This window comes from Pleurodeles waltl, chromosome 6 (genome assembly GCF_031143425.1).
Source record: "Pleurodeles waltl isolate 20211129_DDA chromosome 6, aPleWal1.hap1.20221129, whole genome shotgun sequence".
NCBI lineage: Eukaryota > Metazoa > Chordata > Amphibia > Caudata > Salamandridae > Pleurodeles > Pleurodeles waltl.
Genome location: NC_090445.1, coordinates 1,390,769,624 through 1,390,779,454, shown reverse-complemented (window position 1 = coordinate 1,390,779,454; position 9,831 = coordinate 1,390,769,624).

Here is a 9,831-nt window from a genome sequence, read left to right as displayed (position 1 = left end):
AGGTATCCTGCAGAGCACAGACAGGGTTGGTTACATTCAGAGTCCCTCTCAATTGCCCTGTTCGTAAATAGTTACATCAAGGGGCTTGGCGATAGAGCACCATATGCTCCTTCCCACCAAAATGACCATTCTTTTTCTCAGAACTGGTCTTGGAATATTCTCCCTCGAAACTCTTTGGGGGCACGTTAGGGAACTTTTCTGGATTGCCCTGCTCTTCCCTTTCTCTCTGTGTAAAGGAACCTCACCAACCCTTACTGTGGTCATTCCTGGGTACTTTCTTGGATACTCTGACATGCTAACTTTAAATTTTGACATGCCTTACTTTTAAATACAATGCAGCCTGCCTTGTGGACTACAAGACCTACATTGGGGTGGTTTACTAATATTTAAAAGGAAAGTCTAACAGGTCAAAATGGGTTGACTTTCACAGGTCTCAGAGCATGTTTTGCACTGTTACAGTCAGGCATCAATGGTAGGCCTGAAGTCATGTTTGCACTGCCACTATGGTAGATGGTGCATTAGGTGCTGCAGTCCACTAGTGGCATTTAACTTCCAGGCCCTGAGTACGATTTGTATCTCAGATTAGGGACTTATAGGCAAGTTCAATATACAAAGTAGTAATATGCCAATTTAACCATGAAAAAGGGGGAAGCACGAATGTGTGTCGGAGCCCTTCGTGGTGGAACGTGGAACCAGACAGGGGTGTCCTCTGTCTCCGTTCCTTTTTGAAATAGCATTGGAGCCTCTGGCGGCCTTTCTGCAACAGCACCATGGCGCTAGAGGGTTGCCGTTTCGTCAGAGATCAATTCTAATATCTATGTATGCGGATGGCGTCGCGCTGTATGTGCGGGAGCCTGCGCAAAACTTGGACGTGCTGTTAGATGAGATTGTCCGGTTCAGGATGATCTCTGGAATAATGATAAACTGATCTAAGTCTGTGGTGTTGCCTCTTTCGTCTGGAACGGTGGCTTGTCGGTCTTGCTATCCTCTCGTTTGGGCGGATGGTCCGGTTAGGTATTTGGGACTTTGGTTAAGTTGCGATGTTGAGATGCTCTGGCTGGCCAATTATGGTAAAGCCATGTCTTGGCTGGAGGATAGAACTGTGGTGTGGCGTTCTTTGCCTTTGTCTTTAACTGGACGGATTGCGGTGGCAAAGGTGCTGGTATTGCCCAAATTTGTATACTTGTTTATTAATCTTCCACTGGTGCTAACGGCTGTTTTTCTGCAGCCGCTCCGTTCTGCGATGGTCTGCCTGGTCTGGGGGCCAGCCTCGCATCGCATGGGGAAAAATTGCTGCTAACGTTTGGGTTGGGTGGACTTGCAGCCCCTGATCTGGAGCTCTATTATCATTGTGCGCATGCTCACTTTGCATATTATTGGATTCGGCCGATTCGTTATTTGCCGCACATTGCCCCGGAGAGTGATGCGGTGTGGCCGGACGGGCTTGAGCGAATGTTTGGGAATCTATCGAAGGCTCGCTCCCGGGTTGTGGATACGGTGACATGTACCATTAGGGCTTGGATGGTCCTGCTGAAGCGATCTGGGGTGTGTGTGACTTTTGCGCCGTCTGTGTCTGTGATGGCTGTGGCAGATGAGGCGATGTTCCATGATACGCAGCTGCAGAATTTTCTCTGTACTTCTGACTTGGTATCTTTGGAGGACTGGTTTTCCGATGGGAGGTTGAGATCCCCGGGGGAACTACTGGGGGATGGGCCTGCTAACGTGCTGCATCACTTGTTTGTGCTGTGGATACGTGCAGTATCCTAGTCTTCCTGAGATTCCGCCGACTTGCCGCACGTTAGAGGTGCTGTGGAGTGTGCAGTCGCCGAAGAAGCTTATTACTAAATTGTATGGCTGTATACAGGAGCAGGGGGGGGCTGGGGCTGGCTGCTAGGGTGAAGTGGGCAGCTGATGTGCGGGAGGATATTTCAGGGGATATCTGGAGGGCGTGCTGTGCGCATACGAAGGAGCTATCGCCCAACTATAGGTTGCGCCTTCTTCATTTTAAGTTTCTGCACCGCTTGTATTATACCCCTATAAGCCTCTGCATTATGGGCTGCGAGCGGAGGACGCCTGCGTAAGGTGCCGGGCTCCGGACGCTGATTTTCCCCATTTAGCGTGGCACTGTGCAGAAGTATATGACTTCTGAAGGGAGGTTTTTCGTGTGCTAGCCGAGATGACGGGACTGGAGCTAACTCTGTCTCCTGTTGTGGCGTTGCTGGGTAAGGTGAGTGGGGTGCCGCTGACGGTGCGGCGAGTAGTCGGTATGCTGTCACTGTTGGCGAAGCGCAGGGTGGCAATTTCCTGGGGCCGGGGTCGACCTCCTCGAATTTCAGACTGGCTGCGGGATTCTGAGTTTTGCCAGGAGCAATTGACAATTTATTGGGAACTGGCGCCGGAGGGCTCTAGACCACGAGACATTTGGGCGCCCCTCCGTTCCTATCTTGCGTCTGTGTCTAAATGAGGAGCTTTTCTGCTGACTGGATATCCTGATACGTTGGTTAGGTCCACGCTCCTGTGCGTTGCTGCTGAGTGAGATGCTTGCTGATGGTGCTGACTGGTTCCTCCCGTCCTCCTCCTTGTTTGTTTTTTCTTTTTTCTTTCTGTTGATTGTTTTTCTGGGTTTGCCCCTTGGGCTTGGCGGTCTGCTGAGCCTAGTTCGGATGTAGGCTGTATATACATGGATGTTTGATATCGCTGCTGGACTTTGCCTGCTAGAACCTCATGGATGCTTAGAAACATTTGGCACTGTTGTTACAATAAATGAATAAATAAATCTATTTAAAAAAATAAAAAAAGGGGGTAAGCACAGGCACTTTACTAATCGTTAGTAGGGGTAAAGTGCACAGTGTTCTAATGCCAGTGATAAAGGGTCTAGCAAAAGTTTAAAAATAAAGCACAAAATAGAAAAAGGCAGATTTCCTCCAACAACGTATGCTGAACGGTGACGCCTATGTAGAGGATTGCTGCTTGATGCAACGTTTCTGAGTTTCCATTTACTTTAGGTAAGACTGCAATAACAGTTATTGTAGGACGTCAGGCAGCCTAGTCAACTGTGTGAGGCTAAATATACTATGTGCAGGAGGTGAGCCAAACCACCACAACTTATCGAAATGGGCCTTATTTTTGGAGATCACATTTTTCACATAGAGAGCCTGATAAACTATTAAACTAACAACCCAAAACTTATGATGTTTCAGCTGCAGAGTGAGGGACAAAGACTATTCTGAATTGCTAGACATTCCTCTTCTACGTCTATGTGTGCACAACTACAAAACAAACCTTTTTCTAACACTCTTGAGAGATTCCAAGCTTTCCAATATTTTCAAGTACTGAAAAATCAGCTCGTGAACGATTTATCCTCACATTCACATCAAGAGCAAGTTTTAAATCAGTGGTATTCCAGTACCCAGGTCAAAGAGGATTACTTTAGAAACCATCCGAGAGTAATTGGATGATCATCCAATCACTTTAGACGTAATTTTCACATCATTACACATCCTCAAGCCCTTGAAGTCATGAGCAGAGTTGAGAAACTTGAGCCTGATGATTTGAGGATGACTTAAAAATGAGTATCTGATGACTTCTCAAGATGTAATTGTTTCTGGTGATCCGAGGATGACTTGAAAATTAGTATCTGATGACTTCACAAGATGTGATTACTCCTGATGATTTGAGGATGAGTATCTGATCACTTGAAAAGCAGACATTGTTCCTCATGTTCTGAGGATAACTAGAAAATGGGTTTCTGATTATTTCACAAGCACTAACAGTATAATTTGTTGTCATTCAAGGATGATTTGCTGAATACTTAAAGTGTTTAGTCACTATGGGGGTCATTACAACCCTGGCGGACGGTGTTAAAGCTGCGGTAATACCGTAAACAGGCCGGCGGAAACAAAAAGGGAATTATGACCAAGGCGGAAACCGCCAACATAGACAGCCACTTTAACACTCTGACCGCCACAGCGGTACAGACAAGCAGCGCGGCGGTCACCGCCAACAGACAGGCGGAACACAATGTACAGCCCACAGTATTACAACAGGCCAATCCGCCACCTTTTCCGGGAGGGATTCACCGTGGATAAAAACACGGCGGAAACAGCTTTTGCAATGGGAAAACGCTCATCTTAACACACTCCACGAGGAAGGAGGGCACCATGGAGCCGGAACTCCAAATTCTCCCTGCGATTGTCTTCCTGCTCCTCTACGAACATCAGCAACGGCGGCGCCGAAGACAACGGTGAGTACTGCACCTACGACATAGGGGAGAGGGGGAGGCAAAAGTCAGGGACACACACACGCAACACCCCAACCCGACCCTCGCACACTACAACACACACACCAATGCATTTCCAAACATCACAGGAACAACCCCCAAACCCCCCGGAAGAATGCAAAGACAAAAGGAAATCAGTAAAACCATTGTAATGTATCAAAATACAGTTTGCTCATATATACAGAAATATATACACATTCTAAATATATACATCACGATTAGTAGTGCAGTTATGCACAATTCAATGTCCGTGGACCACTGGGCCCACAATGCATGGGCAAGGCCCACACACGATACCTGTCCAGAAACGTAGAGAACACTGCAGGGGCATCAGATAGAAATACAACAGGCACCTCAGGGGGAAGGGAAGGGGGGGCAGCTCAGCCGGATGACAGCACCACGCCAGATCCACGAGGGGGCTCCATGCCCATTGATGTATCCTGGGGAGTGCAAAGCCACAGTCTCTCAAGTCTCTCCAGTGGGTGGTTTGCCCACTGCTTTATCCTGGGGAGTGCAAAGCCACAGTCTCTCAAGTCTCTCCAGTGGGTGGTTAGCCCACTGCTTTATCCTGGGGAGTGCAAAGCCACAGTCTCTCAAGTCTCTCCAGTGGGTGGTTTGCCCACTGCTTTATCCTGGGGAGTGCAAAGCCACAGTCTCTCAAGTCTCTACAGTGGGTGGGTTGCCCGCTGCTTTATCCTGGGGAGTGCAAAGCCACAGTCTCTCAAGTCTCTCCAGTGGGTGGTTTGCCCACTGTACCATCCTGGAGAGTGCAAAGCCACAGACTCTCAAGTGGATAACAGTCTCCACTGGTTCTGGAGGGGGACTGGTGCCCAGAGTGCTTCATCCTGTGAAGGATTCAGGTAGTGGATGCAGTTCTCCACTGGTTCTGGAGGGGGACTGGTGCCCAGAGTGCTTCATCCTGTGAAGGATTCAGGTAGTGGATGCAGTTCTCCACTGGTTCTGGAGGGGGACTGGTGCCCAGAGTGCATCCCCTCCCCGTGACGATCCCTGTTCCGTCACTGTCCCAGCCGTACATGGGCTAACGATGCTTGAGTTGGCAGTACTTGCCCTGTTCAGCGGTGCTTGCCCTGTTCAGCGGTGCTTGTCATGGCGATCTTTGCCCTGTTCAGCGGTGCTTGCCCTGTTCAGCTGTGCTTGCCATGGCGGTCTATGCCCTGTTCAGCGGTGCTTGCCATGGCGGTCTTTGCCCTGTTCTACGGTGCTTGCCCTGTACAGCGGGGCTTGACTTTGCTGTCTCTGACCTGTGCAGTGGTGTGTGGCATGACGGTCCCTCAGTGCCCAGTGGGGCTGTGGCTGCCGGGGCCCTCCAGGGCACTGACGCTGGCGGTGGTCTCCGGACCAGTGACGATAGTGCTGCCCTCCAGGGCACTGACTCTGGCGGTGGTCTCCGGGCCAGTGACGATAGTGCTGCCCTCCAGGGCACTGACTCTGGCGGTGGTCTCCAGACCAGTGACGATAGTGCTGCCCTCCAGGGCACTGGCTCTGGCAGTGGTCTCCGGACCAGTGACGATGGGGCTGGCGGTGGCGTCCTGGCCAGCGGGGAGGATGGCGGCCCTCTCCGCCGTGCTGCTCTTACCAGACTTTGGAGACTTCTTCTGCCCCTTCACCACCTTGGGAGGAGTCATAGCTGACTCGACACTCCCCCTGGGACCCTTGTGAGCGGCTTTGCCGGCAGGAGTCTTCCCCCTCTCCCGTCGGGCACTGTCCAACTTCTGGTGCTTTACAGGGGGTGGACTGGCAGTGCTTTGGCTCCATGTCACACTGGCTGCCCTGGTGCCCGGTGCACTCCACATACCTCTAACACGCACCACTGGTACCGGACTTTTTTGGGCTGAGGTGCTAGTACGGGACCTATGAATTGGAGGGGGGGTGGTGGGACAGAGGTCAAGGTTTGCGCAGGAAACGTTTCTGACAAACACTGGGACGGGTAGCTGGATGGGGTCTGGTAGTGGAGGAAGAGGAGGTGGTTGTAGAAGGTGTAACATTAGATGATTTGGGTGCAGGTTCTGGAGGCTGTCATGAGGTGGATGGATGTTGGGTGTGTGGGTGTCCGCGTACGTGTACTTTGGGAGGGGGTGTCACAGACACACTGGGAGAGGACACAGGGGACGTGTAAATGGTAGTGGGGGTGGTGAGTGCAGATGAGCGGGGTGTGGTGCTGGGTGTTCTGGTGCGAGTCCTAGTGGCTGTAGTGGTAGTGCATGCAGGTGAGAGTGTAGACGACACTGGGAGGGAGGAGGGAGACGACGAGGAGGGGGACACAGTGGAGGCAGTGGATGTTGCTGTGTCTGTATGTGGGTGCTGCTTGTGTGAGTGCCTGTGGGATGTGTGGTGCCTATGTTTGCCTGAGCTGCCCTTGTGTGTTGAGGTGTGTGCAGGCTGGTCTGATGGTGTGCTTGGGATAGGCTGGGGTACAGGGGATTGGGTCTGGGTGGAGGAAGTTGGAGGGGGGGAGGCTAGAGACAGGGACAATGGCTGCCATCAGTGCTGAGTCCAGAGATTGCAGGGTTCGATGATGGGCAGCCTGACCAGAATGAATGCCCTCCAGGAATGCATTAGTGTGTTGCAACTCCCTTTCTACACCCTGGATGGCATTCATAATGGTAGACTGCCCAACAGTGAGTGACCTGAGGAGGTCAATGGCCTCCTCACTGAGGGCAGCAGGTGTGACAGGGGCAGGGGCTGAGGTGCCTGGTGCGAAGGTAATCCCCACCCTCCTGGATGAGCGGGCACGGAGCGAAGGCTGAGGGGCTGTTGGGAGGGCGGTGCTGGTAGGGGGAGTGGCAGCTGTACCTGTAGAAGTGGGGGGCACAGATGGTGCCGCCACCATAAGGGAGCTCCCATCGGAGGACGAGTCCATGTCGCTGGTTGCTGGTCCGGTGAGCGACGTGAAGCTCCCCTCGCCCTCCGTCCCACTGGTGTATTCTGAGTCCGTGGTGTGGCCCTCCATGGCCATGTGGGATGCAGCCCCCTCGTGCTCCATTGCCACTGTACCTGCGCCTGATGATGCTGATGCACAAAAGAACAAGGAGAGCACAAAAAGGGGTGGGGAAACAGAAGAAAGATAGGTTGAGTGCATAGCTTACCGCTACTGTTGGCGGACAATACAGATACAGCAGCCCACTGCACTACGCCGTGCTCTTGGCCTCTACAGATGCAGTTCCTGGGATATGGCCTACATGGCTATGAGTGTCATCTGCCCACATAGATGACACAAGGGCATGTATACCTGTACTTGGCACTCTACAGAGGTGGGGTGGAGTGGCACATGACCTGCATTCCGGAGGGGCCTAGGCTATGGAACTCGCCCTGGCCTAGGGAAACCCACAGCCCTCCTCCCCCACCCAGACCCCTCCACTGCGCACACAGTCATGAGAATGTGAGTGTACTCACCCCCTTGTGTCTGCTGTGATGCCCTCATGCGCCCATTCAACTCAGGGTAGGCCACCTCCAGGATCCGGAACATCAGGGGGGGTCATGGTGCGACAGGCACCCCTCCCACATTGGGAGGCCATCCCCAGCTGAGCCTCCGCCATCTTCTTGCTCCAGCGGTGAATGTCCTCCCATCTTTTCCGGCAGTGGGTGCTCCGTCTCTGGTGGACCCCCAGGGTCCGGACGTCCTTGGCGATGGCACGCCAAATATCCTTCTTCTGGTGGGCGCTGACCTACATGACATGTACAGGGGAAGAAGAGAAGTCATTAGCAACAGCACAGTCGAAGTGAGTGGCCCACATCCCTGCCCTTGCCATGTGGCACATGCAATCACACTTCTTCATGCTCGCAGAACTCTGCCCCCTTCCTACTGACATCCAGCCCTCTCCACCCAGGCATAGCCCATACAACGTGCTCCCTGTGTACTTACCTGTTGGTCTGGAGGACCGTAGAGTAGCGTGTACTGGGGGAGGACCCCGTCCACGAGCTTCTCCAACTCCTGTGCAGTGAAGGAAGGGGCCCTTTCCCCAGACGCACCAGCCATTGTTTCTTCCAGACCGAGGTCACAGCAGCACTTGCAGTGTAGGTCCTCTCCTGTCGAAGATCAGGTATTGAGTGATTGAACAGACAGAAAATGGCGGTGACGTCCGCGGCGGTGCATATCATCACCGCCGGCGCACTTCCTCATTGGCTCCTGGGACCCATAGGGTCCAATGTTAACCAATGCAGCATTGCGCCGCGGTCTACGACCGCCTACCGCGACAGTGTACAACGCCAGCGCAGTTACCTCACATCCTATTGTCCCAGTTTAGAGGTCAGGCAGCCGCCATTTCAGGGGCCCACATGGCTTCATTTACAACTACGTCACACATACCTAGGCCTAGACTCAATACACATACAGGAAGAATTTTGTATTTAGTGTCGTGTTCTGTGTAGCTGTGGGTACATACCTCAGAAATGGTTGACTCTGTGGTCGCTGTTGTCCTTCTTAGGCACCGTCAGCTAGGACATGGAAGGAGATGGCGGAATCCTCCGGTGTACCGACCGCTGGTGGATCTGTTAACAATGGAGGAGCGACATTTAATCATCACTTACAGGTTTGACTGTGCCACAATCCAGGAACTGTGTACCCAGTTGGAGCCAGACCTGATGTCACCAATCCACCATCCCACAGGAATCACCCCTCAAGTGCAGGTTCTATCAGTGCTCCATTTCCTAGCAAGTGGGTCATTTCAAACAACAGTGGCCATGGCATCAGGGATGTCCCAGCCTATGTTTTCCAACGTGTTGTCCAGAGTGTTTTCTGCCCTGCTGAAACACATGAGGAGCTACATCGTTTTCCTTCAGGTGGAGGATTTGGCTACAGTTAAAGGTGACTTCTATGCCCTGGGACATATCCCTAACATCATAGGTGCCATTGATGGGGCACATGTGGCTTTGGTCCCCCCCACAGGAGTGAACAGGTGTACAGGAACCGGAAGAGTTATCATTCGATGAATGTACAGACGGTATGTTTGGCAGACCAGTACATCTCGCAGGTAAATGCTATGTTCCCTGGCTCAGTGCATGACGCCTACATCCTGAGGAATAGCAGCATCCCGTATGTGATGGGTCAACTCCAGATTCACTGTGTGTGGCTATTAGGGGACTCTGGTTACCCCAATCTGTCATGGCTATTGACCCCAGTGAGGAATCCCAGGACCAGGGCAGAGGAACGCTACAATGAGGCACATAGGCGGACTAGGAGGGTGATCGAACGCACCTTCAGCCTCCTGAAGGCTAGGTTCAGGTGCCTCCATATGACAGGTAGTTCCCTATTCTACTCACCAAGGAAGGTGTGCCAGATCATCATCGCCTGCTGTATGCTTCACAACTTGGCTTTGCAACGACAGGTGCCTTTTCTGCAGGATGATTGTCCAGATGACGGTGTTGTGGCAGCTGTGGAGCCTGTGGACAGTGCGGAGGAGGAAGCAGAGGAAGAAGACATTGACAACAGGGACTCTGTCATACAGCAATATTTCCAGTGACACACAAGTGAGAACAATTTTTTTACTATTACATTTACTTTCACACTTCTACCTCTATCCTGTCTGTCAATT